The sequence below is a fragment of the Nomascus leucogenys genome, chromosome 1a, assembly GCF_006542625.1.
Source record: "Nomascus leucogenys isolate Asia chromosome 1a, Asia_NLE_v1, whole genome shotgun sequence".
In the NCBI taxonomy this organism is placed as follows: Eukaryota; Metazoa; Chordata; class Mammalia; order Primates; family Hylobatidae; genus Nomascus; species Nomascus leucogenys.
Genome location: NC_044381.1, coordinates 25,261,385 through 25,278,297, shown reverse-complemented (window position 1 = coordinate 25,278,297; position 16,913 = coordinate 25,261,385).

Below are 16,913 nucleotides of genomic sequence, written 5' to 3'. Positions count from 1 at the left end.
TGTGTGCATGATTGGCAGGCAAGTGAAGATGTCTGGGAGGCCTGGAAAAGGCAGTGGACACAGCAAAAAAGACAAAGAGGAAGGAGTGCATTTATGAGGCATTCTAAAACAGACATTTATTAAGGATCAGGCGCTGTCTGAGGTGATTTCATGGATGGAATTTTCATTAGTCCACACTCCAATATTTCCAGGTATTCTATGTACCCCCCAAGTCACACAGGACTGGAGTTCGGGTCTTAAGAGAAGTAATATCCTTGTCCGAGGTCTCAGAGCTCCTCAGTGGCAGCAGCCAGTACCCTCACTCATTGTCTAATGTTCCTTTTATGATACTATGGAGGCCTCCCATGTGACAGTGTTCTCTGAGAGGGCATCTGTAATCGGCCTTCAGATACCCAATCTACTCCTCTCCCACTGCTCCACCCCAGACTGTATTTAATAGAATACAGCCACAAGCAGATGTTCAAAGGTAGCCCATTTCTGCTTAGTGGTTTCTGAGGATAGTCCATTTCCTACTATATAGCCCAGGAGTGCTGTGGCACACTGACTAATAGCCACCCAAAGATGTCCACAGACCAATTGCTAGAATCTGTGAATATGTCCCTTTATGTGGCCAAAAAGACTTTGCAGATGTGATTAAGTTAAGGAGTTTGAAGGAGGGCGATTATCTTGTATTAACCCAATGTAATCGCAAGGGTCCTTATAAGAGGGAAGCAGGAGGGTCAAAGTCAGAGAACGTGTCACAACAATGGCAGCAGAAGTCAGCATAGTGGAACCAGGATACAAGGAACCTGGGTAGCTGAAAGAAGCTAGGAAAGATAAGGAACAAATTGACCCTTAGAGATTCCATAAGGAATGCAGCCTTGATTTTAGCCCATGAAACCTCCAGAATTGTAAGATAATACATTTGTGTTGTTCTAAACCACTAAGTTTGTGGTAACTTATTCCAGCCGCAACAGGAAACTAATATGAGTGCGCTATTAATAATATGGCTGGGTGTGGTGGCTCACACCTGTAATCCCAGCACTGTGGGAGGCTGAGGTGGGAGGATCACTTGAGCCCAGGAGTTCGAGACCAGCCTGGGCAACATGGCGAAACCCTGTTGGACCTCTTTTATGCCCAGTGTGAATGGGTCAGAGCTGCACATATCTTCTGTTTATCAATGCATTGATCTTTTTTGGGCCTTCTGATCTTCAAATGGTTATTCAGAACCCCCAGTGCTACGGTCTGAATGTTTGTATCCCCTAAAAATGCATATGCTGAAATCCCAACCCCCAAGGAGTAGGAGGTGGAGGTTTATTAGGTCATGAAGACAGAGCCCTTATGAATGGAATTTGTGCCCTTATAAAAGAGACCCCAAGCTGAGCGCAGTGACTGATGCCTGTAATCCCAGCCCTTTGGGAGGCCGGTGGGGAGGATAGCTTGAGCTCAGGAGTTGGGGCCTAACCTGGATGACATAATGAGACCCCACCTCTAAAAAAATTTTAAAAAATAAGAGACCCCAGAGGCTAGTCTGAAGGTAGAGAGTTATCTCAGTTGAATGTTCATAGTCAGTTACAGATCAAATTCCTGTTCGACTCTTTCTCCCCTTCTCACTGCTGCACTTGACTAATCTTAAAAAAGAAAAGAAAGAGAGAGAGAGAGACCCCAGAGACTCCTTGCCACTTCCACCATGTGAGGACACAGTGAGAAGATGCCATCTATGAACCAGGAAACGGGCCCTCACCAGGCTCTGAATCTGTCAGCAACTTGGTGTTGGACTTCCCAGCCTCCAGAACTATAACAAATACATTTCTGTTGTTTATAATGCAAGTTCATGGTATTCTGTTAGAATAGGCTGAAGGAATAAGACACCCAGGATTTCTCCTGCCTTTCTGTCTGAAACTGTCTCGGACTGAAGTTCTCAGGAAACAGTCTACACTAACTTCTAGATCCTTTTCTTGGTCATAAGCAGTAGCTTGACTTCCTTAGTCTCATAGGTATCTTTTGGAATTTGATCTCTAGAGTCACCTTCTTGCCTTCTTGTTAAAGCTCAACTACCACCTCTTTGCCTACTTCCTCCAGGAGAACTTTCCATTATCCTGCCCATTACTACTCAGTTTTGTGTCATCAACAAACCTTGGAGAGTTCCTTATGCACTCCCTTCCTCCAGAGTAATTTTACATGTTAATTAAACAGCCCTTAGCCCTGTCTTTAAGGAACTCCTCTTCAGAAATGTGCCATTTGTCTCTATCCTTTGTTTCCTGGCTCATTTCCTAGACTCAACAAAATTGTGCCCTCATTTTGTTGGGCTCCATTTTTTTTCCCATAGAGCAGGATTACACTTTAATGTATGTTCCTATTCACTCCCTTATAAATGTATTCTTTTAATAAACATTTATTGAGAACTTACTATGTGTCACAAAGCCATCCCTACTGCCACAGGTGTTTAATGTCAGCTTAACCTTTCCTCTATCATTTCACAATAATAATAGCTAGCATTAATTAAAGACCATATAGTAGGCAGCTGTGGATTCTGCCAGGCTAGCATCCATTTTCTTTCTTCTGGTTACAGAACATGGGTGGCTTTGTGGAGCCATTTCACCTAGGCTTAGCAGTCTAGGTGAAGCTGACCCCACACTGTGCCACAGGTGTGGACACATGATCAGGCCTGGCCAATCAGAGAATTGCATTTCCCAAAGAACTGCTACCGGCTCAAGAATAGACAATAACTCATGCCAGGCCAATGAAGGTCAGCCCTTTAACTCTGGTTGAAATTATTGGGAATAGGCCATTTCTTTCCACTGGAATTGGAGAATGAGAAGTGTGCAAGCCTGGAACTGCCTGCTGAAGACCCACTTTGACATAATTTGGAGAAAGCCTGAGGAAGACACCAACACAAACAGAAGCAGAGTCAAGAGATGGAGGGACACAGAGGACAATTTGATTTTGACTACCTGGATTCAGCCATGCCTGAAGCCAGGCTTAGCTCCTGGAATTTACAACTTAAAGAGAATTAGAATGGTTTTCCAGGTCCGAGATCTTCTCTTTGTTCTCTTGTTCTCTTTCTTGAGCACAGGACATAAACATTATTTTGAATAGGTGCTCACCTCATTTATTATTTAAAGGATTCGTCTCCAGGCAAATAATTGGAATGCAATGCTTATCACTGAATTGTACAGAAATAAATGGACAGTTAATGAGTCATCTAAGCTTTTAGATCCAGAAGTGGCAATCATGGAAGGACTTTTTGGTGACTACAACTGAGTCCCAAATTTATATTCTTAGCTAATCCTTTCCCTCTGCTCCAGATGGTATTTCTGAATTCCTCCCCCACATCTAATCCCTAGTTCTCCATTCCAAACATCTACTATCTAGCCTTCCGTCGAGACCCCAAGAGATCAGTATCTGGAGAGAAACAGGAGGGTCCCATCCTTACCTGATGGCAGCCTTAGCCTGGGTTCTTATCTGAGGACCCATGTCTTCCCCAGAGGATGTGCATCCTGGTTTGGGAAACATATGTGGCTCTGATAAAATAATCCTAATATCCATATGGAAGATGCACACAGAGAGTGGAAGGGGAGTACTCATTATAGCACCTACCCACCCTGCCCTTCCATCTCCATTGTTACTTACCCTTGGGTTGCCCATGCCATGCTCCCTCTTCCTGGACATCCCTGATATGCTTGCCTGTCCCTTACGATCTCTTAGCCAACTGCTTTACCTTTGTTCTTCTCTGTTTGATGGACTAAAATCAGTCCTGTCCTACAGAACTTCCGGCAATGATGCAAACATTTTACATCTGCTCTATCCAATACAGCAGCCACCAGCCACATGGGACCATTGCGCACTTGAAAGATGGCTAGTGAGACTGAAGAACTAAATATTTAATTTGATTTCACTTAAATTTAAATTTAAATTCACAAAATGTAAATTTAAATAATCTCATGTAACTAGTGGCTACCATACTGGACAATGCAGGACTCCACATCACCCCCACCCCATCACATATAATTGGGTTCATCTCCCTTGCCCCTGTCCAATCCCCTTGGGAAGGTCTAGTTCCAACTGGTAACCCCTTTTGCCCTGTCCTAGACTGCTGACATTAACTTTCCCATGGCTGGCCAATTCACAAGCTATGACACCTCCAATCTTTTTGCCATCAAATCAAAAACCCAGCTCCTGCCAAGTTGGTCAAAACCAAGGTAAATTGTTCTTTCAGGGAAAGCCCTTGGCAGCTGGGCTGCTGCTGGTGGTGGAATGTGCTGTTGAAATCCTGCTGCAACTCAGAGCTCACCATGGAAGCAGCATTCCAAAGTAGGGGTCCCGTGACTCACCTATGTTAACATTACACAACCAAGATACAGGAACCACAGACACAAAAGGAACCCTTCCCATATCCTCCTTCTCCTTTGGGAAACTTTGAGTCCTGGTTCAAGGCAAGGAAAGAAAATTTGGAGAAGAATGCCATGAGTAGAATCAGAGCCATGCCAGTGAAGTGTTGATAGGAGTGAGAGCCGTGAAGGGCCTCTGAAGTGAGCCAGCTGGCCTGAAGCTAGTGATCCTGGTGACCTTGAGGAGGGTACAGTGGTACAAGGAAGGAATGGACTTATATGGGCTTAAGAGAAAATAGACGCAGGGCAATACACATGGTAGATCCTGACTATCATTTTAGAAGTTTAGCATCAGGCCAGGTATAGTCGTTCATGCCTATAATCCCACTACTTTGGGAGGCTAAAGCAGGAGGGTTGCTTGAGCCCAGGAGTTCAAGACTAGCCTGGGCAACATAGCAAGATCCTGTCTCTACAAAAAAATTTTTAAATTAACCTGGCATGGTGGCATGTCCCTGTAGTCCCAGCTACTCAGGAGGCTGAGATGGGAGGACCGCTTGATCCCAGGAAGTCAAGGCTGCAGTGAGCTATGATTACACCACTACACTCCAGCCTGAGCAACAGAGCAAGACTTTGTCTTTAAAAAAAAAAAAAAAAAGAAAGAAAGAAAAGAAAGTTAGCATCAAAAGGAGGCAGCGAGGTGTCTCTGAAAGAAAGAACATGGGGATGCACTGTCGCTCATGCCTGTAATGCCAGCTACTTGGGAGGCCAAGGCAGGAGGATCACTTGAACCCAGGAGTTCAAGACCTGTCTAGGCAACACAGTGAGACCCTTAGCATGGGTCTCAAATAAAAATAAAAATAACTTAAAAAAGAAAACAAAAGATATGGGACTTCTGCTGAATTCTAATCTGATACTCACTTTTCTCATCTGTAAAATGGGCAAATACTGCTCACCTCAAAATTTCATTACTATATGACATTCGCTGTAGGACAAAACATAACTGATGCGTAAAAAACTTTACAAACTGTAAAATCATATAACAATATAAGAATGGAAGAGGGAGGAAACATGGAGTAGCTAAAAGGGGCAAGGAGATTAAAGGTTTTAGGGGCACGGTTCTTTTTTTTTTTTCTTTTTTGAGACAGAGTCTCACTCTGTTGCCCAGGCTGGAGTGCTGTGTCTCGATCTCGGCTCACTGCAACCTCCACCACCTCCTAGGCTCAAACGACTCTTCTGCCTCAGCCTCCCGAGTAGCTGAGTAGCTGGGACTACAGGCATGCGCCACCACGCCTGGCTAATTTTTTTGTATTTTTAGTAGAAACAGAGTTTCACTATGCTGGCCAGGCTGGTCTTGAACTCCTGACCTCAAGTGATCCACCCGCCTCAATCTCCCAAAATGCTGGTATTCCAGACATGAACCACCGCACCCAGCCGGGGCATGGTTCTTATTTTAATATTGAGGAGGCTGATGTATATGAAGAGCAAAAAAAAAAAGGAAGAAGCCTTTGGAGAGGGAGAGACCAAAGGGATGAAGAGCAGCAGAGAACAAAGAGGAGGTTTATGGAGAAGGAATACATGGCATTTTCTTCCTTTTCTTTTAACTGGTGATTTCTGCTTTAGATAGATGGCATTTTCTGAAGCTGGAGGGAAGATGAGGCCGGGGAAGCTGGGTGGAGCTGCGAATTGACAAATGCTTATCAAAGGCACTCTGCTTTTCATTCCCAAGGGAATAAGAAAAAGGATAGCACCTCTTTATGCTGTGCAGAGATTTATGGTTTATTAAGTGCTGTCACAGACATTACCATTTTTAATTACTCTTTGTGACAACCCTGGCAGGGAGGTGTTTTTATCCCCGGTTTATACCGAGGAAAACTGGGGCTCAGAGAAGTCCTGGGACATGCCCCAGGTGACATAGCTGGAAAGCAACAGTGCGGGCTACGACCGGAACCCCTGGATCCCACAGCTGTTTGGCTGGGCCTCCTTCCCTTGCTGACGTCCTCTTCAAACTGAAACCTGGCCCTGCCCAGTGGCCACACAGGCTCCCGCCCTGACTGACTCACTGGGAGGGGGCCCCTGTTCTCGACTCCTCAGAGCCAGCTTCTGACCTTGACGTCTCCACCCTCTCTTCAATTCCTGCTCTGAGATACCCTCCCTCCCTTCATCTCCCCCTCCCCCAGGCCTTTTCTCTCTTTTGATTAAGCTGTTAGAAATGAAGACAGGCATTTTGATAATAGTGAGATGGGGTCCACGACAGGACCATCCTGCTCTGCCACTCCCCATTCTGCTCGTAGGATTCTCAAGGGACCAGATGCCACCGACCATAGCAACAGGATACAGGCTGCGCTTTGTTATCTGCGGGGCCTGCCCAGGGCTCAGGGCTCTCCAGTAAGGCTGGAGTGGAGCCTGAGGCCGTCAGTAGGCCTAACAGGGTGTCTCCTTGTGCTTGAGCCCTCCTTCTCTGAGAGATGTTTCCTCCTTCTGTTCAGTAGCAGACTCGATGGAGAAGTGAAGGCGAGTGTGTTTAGGTGTGGGTGGAAGGAGGAGAGGGCCACATTCTTGTGTGTCTTTTTTTTTTTTACACTCAGTGACCCTATTTGTGAGTAAACTTGGCCTAGCTGCTGTACTGGAACCCGACCAATCAGATTAGCTTTCTCTCCTCTGAAGAGCTGAGGAAGGAGACTTGCCCGGTGTGGGGAGTTGGGCAGGACCTCTCTGCCCATTATAGCAGTTGAAGCTAGAAACATCCATCTCTTCCTCTCCCTCACCCCCAACATCTACACCCCCAATCCCCAACTTGTCCCCAGCCATCCCTCGGGCCCCTGGACCACTGCACTGGCCTCCTCCTGCAGCCTCTCTGCAGCACCCGGGATAACCATCCTGAAAGGGAGATGGACCCTGTAGTTCCCCTACTGACAATCTTGCAGCAGGGCTGATGACAAGGGACGCCAGCAAAAAGGACACAGAGTTCTAGGAGTCTGAAAGGGGCCCTGGGTGGTCTTTGTTGCCTAAATGGACAAATTTCACTTCAAAGAATTGTAGGTTAGGCCGGGCGCAGTGGCTCACACCTGTAATCCCAGCACTTTGGGAGGCTGAGGTGGGCGGATCACTAGGTCAGGAATTCGAGACCAGCCTGACCAACATGGTGAAACCCCCATCTCTACTAAAAATACACAAATTAGCTGGGCATGGTGGCTTGTGCCTGTAATCCCAGCTACTCAGGAGGCTGAGGCAGGAGAATCGCTTAAACCCGGGAGGAGGAGGTTGCAGTGAGCCGAGATTGCACCAGTGCACTACAGCCTGGGCAACAGAGTGAGACTCTGTCTCAAAAGAAGAAGAAGAAGAAAAAAAAGATCTGTAGGCTGGGTGGGGAGACTGGACAAATTTTCTTTTTTTTTTCTTTTTTTTTTTTTTTTGAGACAGAGTTTTGCTCTGTTGCCTAGGCTGGAGTGCAGTGGCATGATCATGGCTCACTGCAACCTTCACTTCCCGGCTCAAGTGATCCTCCTGAGTAGCTGGGACTACAGGTGCACGCCATCACGCCCAGCTAACTTTTGTATCTCTTTTGGTAGAGACAGGGTTTCCCTGTGTACTGGTCTTGAACTGCTAGGTTCAAGCGATCCACCCACCTCAGTGCCACGAAGTGTTAGGATTACGGGTGCGAGCCAGCACGCCCAGCCACTGAACAAATTTTAAAACAGAACTCCCCCTTCACTCTTGGAGGGCACATCTTTCAGGGGCTACTCATTAACCACAGGGAAAAAGCCTTGATTTTGTCATTTCACTCCCAATCTAAATTCTAAGTTATTGCCATTCTTTGGAGACCCTGAGATGCCCTTCCTGTCTTGATATGCAAAATCCATCCCCCTCAAAAATATTTTTCCATCTTCCCACCTGCAAACTCTTATTTACCCTTCAGAACCCAGGTTGGCCTCCTTTGTAAAGCCCTTTCTGACTGTCTGAACAGACGTGGTCGTTTCCATTCTCTGTCCTCTCACAGCGTCATATGCACACTCATCTCCTCTGTTTCACACGTGGCAGCCCCTCGGTGCTAAAGGGTGGCAGAGCTTCCTGCTTACAGACAGTGGCACTGTGGACTAGAGTGGAGCACAGTGGACAGGACTGACAGGTAATGAGGAGGGAACTCCACAGGATGTGGTGATGAGGCTGTGGGTGGTGTGGGAGGCCAGTGTCCGGTGACTCCTGGGTTTCTGACTGTTGAGTCTCCCTCCCTCCCAAACTGAGAACTCCTGGAAGGTGGAAGCATATCTTGTTTACTTCTTCATCCCCTGCAGACCTGGTTGAGGGAATTCCTTCAACACTGGGGCAGGCCTGAACCTGCTAGAAAGTAGTATCAGTGAGTCCAGCCAGGAGGGTTTGGGGAATACAGGCAGAGCATCAAGCCAGGCCTGGCAAGGGGTAGTGGATGCTGTGTTCGAGAACTTTCATTACAAGTTGCCTCCTGTTTTTGGCTCTCAGCTCCTAACCTGCTCCCCCACTTCCCACCACCCTCTTTCTGTAGGTGAGCCAATGCCCAATGGACACCAGAAAGTCTGAGGTTTGACCAAGCACTATCTCACGTCTCTAATCCTAGTGCTTTGGGAGGCCCAGGCAGGAGGGACCCTTGAGGCAGGAAGGACCCTTGAGACCAGGAGTTCAAAGTGAGACCCCATCTCTACAAAAAAATTTTAAAAATTAGCGGGATGTGGTGGTACATGCTTATAGTCCTAGCTATTCAGGAGGCTGATGAGGGAGGATTGCTTGAGCCCAGGATTTCGAGTCTGCCATGAGCTATGATCACGCCCACACCAGCCCAGGTGACAGAGTGAGACTCTGTCTCAAAAAAATAAAAAGTGGCCAGGTGCAGTGGTTGACCCCTGTAATCCCAGCACTTTGGGAGGCCAAGACAGGTGGATCACCTGAGGTCAAGAGTTCAAGACCAGCCTGGCCAACATGGTGAAACCTTGTCTCTACTAAAAATACAAAAATTAGCCAGGTGTGGTGGCTGGTGCCTATAATCCCAACTACTCGGGAGTCTGAGGCAGGAGAATCGCTTGAACCCAGGGGGCAGAGGTTGCAGTGAGCTGAGATCATACCACTTCACTCCAGCCTGGGCAACAGAGAGAGACTCTGACTCAAAAAAAAAAAAAGTCTGAGGTTTGTAAAACTATCTTTGAGATCTAATTCTACCCATGCTCACCACCCCTTGACCTTAGTTAAGTCACGTCTCCATGGGCCTGCCTGCCCTGGTGGAGATCTACCCCCCAACCCTGCACCCTACAACCCTTCACACACACACATACACACACACACACACACACAGAGTGGATGGCATATATAGCTGTTCATTACATAGCCATGGGCACCACGAGAGGGTGGACATCAGACAATCTAGTCCATTGTCCGGAGGTGGCATTTGAATCCTGGCTGTGACACTTCTTGGCTATGTGACCGTGGGCACAGAATTTGAGTCCTCACACCTTAGTTTCTCATCTGTTACGAGGCCATAATAATAGTAGTGACCTCCTAGGTCTGTTGTAGGGAGTAAACCATGTAAAGCACCTCAACTCTGACGGGTAAGTACCCAATAAATGTGAATTGTTATTGTTCACATTAGCGGTCATGTTATTATTGATAATTTTACTTCCAATAAAAAAATAGAAACTTTCTGGGTCAGAGCCTGACTAGCCTGGCAGGGGGCCCAGGGAGGAAAGGGGCCCCAAGCCTTGGGGAGGAGAGTAGCAGTAAGGTCAGCAGCCCAGAGCCTTTGGTCTGCAGGTTGGCAAGGACCATGCAGAAGAGCGGGGGGGTCAGTGGGGGTGGTGATGCGTGGGGAGAGAGAGAAAGCAAGCTTCGGCTGTGGCCAGGGAACAAACTCCCAGGGAACAGAAAGTCTGCAAACCGGTCTGGGCAGTCCCAGAGCCAGGCTGGGTTAGCTGGTACAGGCTGGCATCTGGTAGGGAGAACGCTGCCCATAGTACAGCTGCCCTTGGGCACTGCCCGAGACCTCCTCTCCCATCTAGGAAGCACTGTCAGGGACTCTCCAGGCATGGCCTATGACAGCCCTTCTGGGTCTGACAGAGAGAGAGGGAAAGGCTGCTTTAGGGAAATCTAGGGAACACACTCTACTACTAAAAGCCATACCACACCACTTAAAGTCCAACAGAGCTGGATTTCAAACCCCACTCCCACAAGGGTAACAACATCATCCAATGGCCAAAGGATAGTCTTTTTAATAAGTGGTGCTGGGAAAAACTGGATATCCACATACAAAAGAGTGAAGTTGGACCCTTACCTTCTATCATATAAAAAAAATTAACTCAAAGTAGATCAAAGACATAAACCTAAGAACTAATGCTATGAAACTCTTAGAAGAAAATATAGGGGAAAATCTTCATGACATTTAATTTGGCAGTAATTTCTTGTGTATAAATATCAAAGGCACAGGCCAAAAAAAGAAAAAATAGATAAATTGGACTTCATCTAAATGAGAAACTTTTGTGCATCAAAGGACACTATCAACAAAGTGAAGACGACCTACAGAATCAGACAAAGTATTTGCAAATCATATATATATGATAAAGGATTAATATCCAGACTATACAAAGAACATTTACAGTGCAGTGGGTCACGCCTGTATTCCAAGCACTTTGGGAGGCCAAGGTAGGTGGATCACGAGGTCAGGAGTTCGAGACCAGCCTGGTCAACATAGTGAAATCCCATCTTTACTAAAAATACAAAAAATTAACTGGGCGTGGTGGCGGGCGCCTGTAATCCCAGCTACTCAGGAGGCTGAGGCAGGAGAATTGCTTGAACCCAGGAGGCAGAGGTTACAGTGAGCCAAGATTTTGCCACTGCACTCCAGCCCCAGTGACAGCGCGAAACTCTGTCTCTCTCTCTCACACACACACACAAAGAAAATTTAAAATTCAACAACAAAAAGCAACTCAATTCAAAAAATAGGCAAAAGATTTGAATAACCATTTCTCCAGAGAAGTATACAAATGGTCAACAAACACATGAAATGTTGCTCAACACCACAAGCCATTAGGAAAATGCAAATCAAAACCGTAATTTCTACCACTTCACATCTATTAGGATAACCATTATTTAAAAAACAAAACAAACAAAAAAACAGAAAAGACTGAGTGTTCACCGGGATGCAGAGAAGCTGGAACCCTGAGGCATTCCCGGTGGGATTAGAGAATGGTGCAGCAACTGTGGAAAACAGTCTGGCAGTTTCTCCAAAAGTTGTAATAGAATTATCTTGTGATTCAACAATTCCACTCCTATGTTTATATACCCACAAATAAAGGAGAAACTCAAACAGATACATGTATACCAATGTTCATAGCAACATTATCCACAATAACTAAAAGGTAGGAATAAATATTCAAATGTCCACCAACAGATAAATGGATAAACAAAATGTGGTATATTAATATAATGGAATATTATTTGGCTATAAAAAGGAATGAAGTACTGATCCATGCTGTGTTATGGGTGAAACTTGGAAACATTATGCTAAATGAAATAAACCAGACACAAAGAGACAAATATTATATGATTCCAGTTATGTGAGGTATCTAGATAGGGAAATTCATAGACGCAGAAAGCAGAATAAAGGTTATCAGAGGATAGGGAAAGACTGAATGGGGAGTTAATGTTTAGTGGGTACAGAGTTTTAGCTTGAGATGATGAAGACTTTCTGGACATAGATGGTAATGATGGTTGTATAACATTGTGAATGTATTTAATGCCAATAATAGTAGACTTAAACTGGTTAAAATGGTAATGTTTTTACATTATATATGTTTTACCACAATTTTTTTAGGGGGGACAGAGTCTCACTTTGTCACCCAGGCTGGAGTGCAGTGGCTCAGTCATGGCCCACTAACCTTGACCTCCTGGGCTCAATCAATCCTCCTAGCTCAGCCTCCGAAGTTGCTGGGACTACAGGTGCACCCTACCATACCTAATTTTGTATTTGCAGTTAAAAGAAAACCTACTCTACCACTTACAGTATGATCTCGAGCAAGTCAATTAAGTGATCTATGCCTCAGTTTCCTTAACTTTAAAAGGGGTATAATAACTGAGAGGATTAAAGATATCCCATAGTTGAAATGCCTGGGGCACAATAGTTGCTCAAGTATTTTTTCCCTTATTGCCTTTTTTTCCCCAAACAAGAATAGCTTTATTCTCTCCTTGATTGTAAAACGAACATACTCCTTGTGAAAACATTCTTCTCAGGTAATATCTAACATAGAGAAACAAGTTTTAAAAAACATAAGTTTGGCCAGGCAAAGTGGCATGAGCCTGTAGTCTCAGCTACTTGTACTTGGGAGGCTGAGGTGGGAGGATGGCTTGAGCCCAGGAGTTGGAGGCTGCAGGGAGCCATGATAGTGCCATTGCGCTTCAGCCTAGGTGACAGAGCGAGACCCTGTCTCTAAAACAGTTTTATTTATTTATTTATTTATTTTGGAGACGGAGTCTTGCTCTGTCACCCAGGCTGGAGTGCAGTGGCATTATCTCAGTTCACTGCAACCTCTGCTTCTTGGGTTCAAGCGATTCTCCTGCCTCAGCCTCCCAAGTAGCTGGGACTACAGGCACCTGCCACCACACGAATAATTTTTGTATTTTTAGTGGAAATAGGGTTTCATCATGTTGGCCAGGCTGGTCTCAAACTCCTGACCTCAGGTGATCTGCCCACCTCAGCCTCCCAAAGTGCTGGGATTACAGGCATGCGCCGCCACACCCAGCCATGTCTCTAAAATATAAAAATAAAAAAATTAACAAACAAAAAACAAGAAATAACACGATCCCATCATTTAAAGAAAACCAGATATCATTTTGATACACATCTTTTCAGACATTTTTTTTCTATTTCCATACATATGCATACAAACAGACATAACTTTATATTAAGTAAACAGCATTCTTTAGATAAAGCAAAAAAGTGTAATATTTTTAAATAAAATATAAAACAGAACATGACAGTGCAATAAACAAATGCAATAGTCTACCAATATAAACACATCCTAAAATTTTAAGAAAATTTAGAATAGTCTGTATGATTTCACATTCCTGACCTTGGAAATTTACGTTCTAGTAGTATGGGGGAGTTGGGGAGCACAACAGATAACATTTTTTTTCTGAACAAACAACGAGATGCTTTCCACATGCTATGTTGTAGCTTTCCCTTTCAGTCCACAAAATACCTTTCCAACATCCTTATTGACTTTTCGAGCATATTATTTAAAGTACTTCTTAAGACACGTTTGCATTTTGACACCATGCATGGGTTTCTGCAGTGGAGTAACTGGATGCTCTGTTTTTTCTTGCTGTAGGCCACACACTGAATTTAGTGTGCTGGTGACCTTAATGCTGCAGCAGGAATTCTCAAAGTACCTTCTTCACAACACCATTTCTTCAGCATGCTTCAGCCTATGAGACTCCTTTGGCAGGCAGAATAGATTCCAGAAAGATGCCTCAAACATTCTCCTCTTAAGGCTTCACTGAGAATTTGTTAAAGGAACATTGAAGGCTCTGATCAGTCTTGCAGTAAAGAAATCGGTTTAATTTTGTTTCATCCATTTGTCTCTTCTTTACATGAACACTAAACACTTTGGCCACGTAACCAGAGTGACGTGGATGTTTGACAAGCGTGTGTGTCAGTCATTGTGTATAAAACACCCATGGGAAACACTGCAGTCAAGCATTTACTAAAACGGAAAAGGGCTGCGTTTCTGGTTGGTGGGGTTTTAGGATGCTGTCACTAGAGATGTTGAAACTTCTGTTTTATTTCTGAAAATACTGGGAATAAAAGGCTTAATAGCAGAAAAAGGGGGCTGTCTAACAGATATTATTTTGGGGAAACTCAGGGAAAAGAGAAGACATGGATAGTAAACGCCAGTGGGAAATGGTTCACCTTCACTGATAATCAAAGTTAATGAAAATTAAAACAGATTTGGGGCACTTTCTGACATTTACTAAAAAAAAATGTGGGGAGTTGGGAGTGAAATGCAAAATGGTATTCCCGGTGCTGGAAAGGTTGTGCTAAAACTGACATAGTCTGTTTCAGTGGTTACAATGACAGTGTAAATTTACGCAACCTGTTGGAAGGCAGTATGTAGCAAGAACCACAAAGATAATTATCTCTTTGACATAGTAATCCTACTGCTAGCAATCTATCCTAAGAAAATATTGAACAGAAAGCTTACACTGAAGTATCACCGACAATAGTAAAACACTGGCTGTCTCTTTTGCTAAAGTTTCACATAAGAGGAATGAGATGAGGTAGAAATGTCCTATTGGAGGTGACTAAGTACACTGGGAAATATTAAGAAGCGGGTATTCGTGGGTTCGAATTCCCTGAGGAATTTTTAAAACACAGAGTCCAAGGCTGGTATCACATTTGTGCAAAATCAGTCTTTGGCTCTCTACTTAAGTGACTACATTTGGCTTCTCTCTTCCCATTCCCTACCTGCCATTTCCAGTGTCAGATTCTCTCTGCTTCCAGTTTAGAGTCCAGAAAGGGAGAATCTGATTGGAAGATATTCTTATGTGCCAAGTCACAGGTCACCAGCCAGCCGATGAAATCAGCTTGCTTTGTGGTCAGTGCCCATCCCTGATCCCACCCACTGTAGACGGTTGAGCAGGGTCGTACAAAACACAGTCCCCTATGCCTCTCTGCCTCTGTCTTCTCAGTAGGGCCAATGGACAAGACAGTTTGCCCTGGTTGCAAAGGCAATCAGAAAAACATCTTGTAGCTCTTTTGGGGGAAAAAGCAGATTACATCATCCCACATTTCCAGTTGATAAGAAATCCAACTGACTCTTTAGCTTGGGTTACAGTAGAAAATCTAGGTGAACCAGCCTGCCTTACTGGGCCAAGTATTCTAATAGAGAGAGATAAATACTGCATAGCCATGTAATGAACAACCACTGAGACAATTAGCAAATATAACCTCCAGTAGCATGGGCTTTGGCCTCCCACAAATTTCAGAAATGTTGCCTTCACTCGGGTCAGGGTTTTAAGTAGCACTTTCCCAAATTATGTTAGCAAATTAGCAGTTTGGAAAATCATGCTCAGCTTCAGAGATCCTTGCCAACCTCATCCTGCTCAGAGAAAGCCATGCACAGTCTTTTCTTCTTCTTGTTTTTTTTCAAGACAGAGTTTCGTTCTTGTTGCCCAGGCGGGAGTGCAACGGCACGATCTTGGCTCACTGCAACCTTCGCCTCCCAGGTTCAAGCAATTCTCCTGCCTCAGCCTCCTGAGTAGCTGGGATTACAGGCACCCACCACCATGCCCAGCTAATTTTTTGTATTTTTAGTAGAGATGGGATTTCATTATGTTGGCCAGGCTGGTCTCAAACTCCTGACCTCAGGTGATCCACCCACCTCGGCCTCCCAAAGTGCTGGGATTACAGGCATGAGCCACTGTGCCGGGCCATGCACAGTCTTTTCAAAGCAGATTGTGTAATGTTTCCTCTTACTGAAGTCTGGCCAGTGCAGTAGGGTTAACTGAGGAGGGGCCTCAGTATTGGAGCTGCCAGACTGATGAACAAGAAGCCTGAATGTCCAGGGATGCAAGATAAAAGAGGAACCCAGGCAGAGGTAAAGATGCCTTCTTTCCCTCAGCACCTCAAGGCCAGCGAACTTCTTGCTGTGCTATCTAATATGACAGCCACTAGCCACCTGTGGCTATTTAAATTTAATGAAACAAAATTTGAAAATTCTGTTCCTCAGTTGCCCTGGCAACGTTCAAGTGTTTTAGAGCCACACGTGTCTAACGGCTACCGTTTTAGACAGTGCAGAGGAAAACCATTTCCATCAGTGCAGAGAGTTCTGTTGGACAGAGCTCTGTCCCTGTGTTCCCTCCCTGCTCGCCCCACCTGCTAAATGTCGGTCATGCTGTGCCCACCCTGTGGGTACAGATGTCACAAAACCAGTTTGGAAATCTCTTGAGAGTTTAGTATTTGTGCTTGGAGATTTTTTGTTTTTTAATAGAGATGGGGTTTTGCTTTGTTGCCCAGGCTGGCCTTGAACTCCTGGCCTCAAGCAATTCTCTCACCTTGGCCTCCCAAAGTGCTGGAATTACAGGCATGAGCAACCACACCCAGACAGTTTGGATATCTAGTGACACAAAAACAATGTAATAAAAATCCTCTGAGGAGGGCTGCATGGCTGTAGCTTTTTCGTGGTTTTCTCTCCCTCTGCAGAGAGAGGGGGCTCATTGGTTCCCCCCTTTTGGTCTTTTCTATCAGTGCAGCCATAGTCTTCATTTCAATGAGCTGGCGATCTGTTTCTGTGCTCCTATAAGGGACAGAAGCCTTTTTCTCCTTTTGTTTTCTTCTTTTTAGAGTTGAAGTTCTCACTCTGTTGCCCAGACTGGAGTGCAGTGGCATGATCATAGCTCACTGCAGCCTCGAACTCCTGGGCTCAAATGATCCTCCTGCCTCAGCCTCCTAAGCAGTGGGGACCACAAGTACATGCCACAACACCTGGCTAATTTTTAAAATATCTTGTAGACATGTGGTTTTACTTTGTTGCCCAGGCTGGTCTCAGACTCCTGGCTTTAAGCAATCCTCCTGCCTCAGCCTCCCAA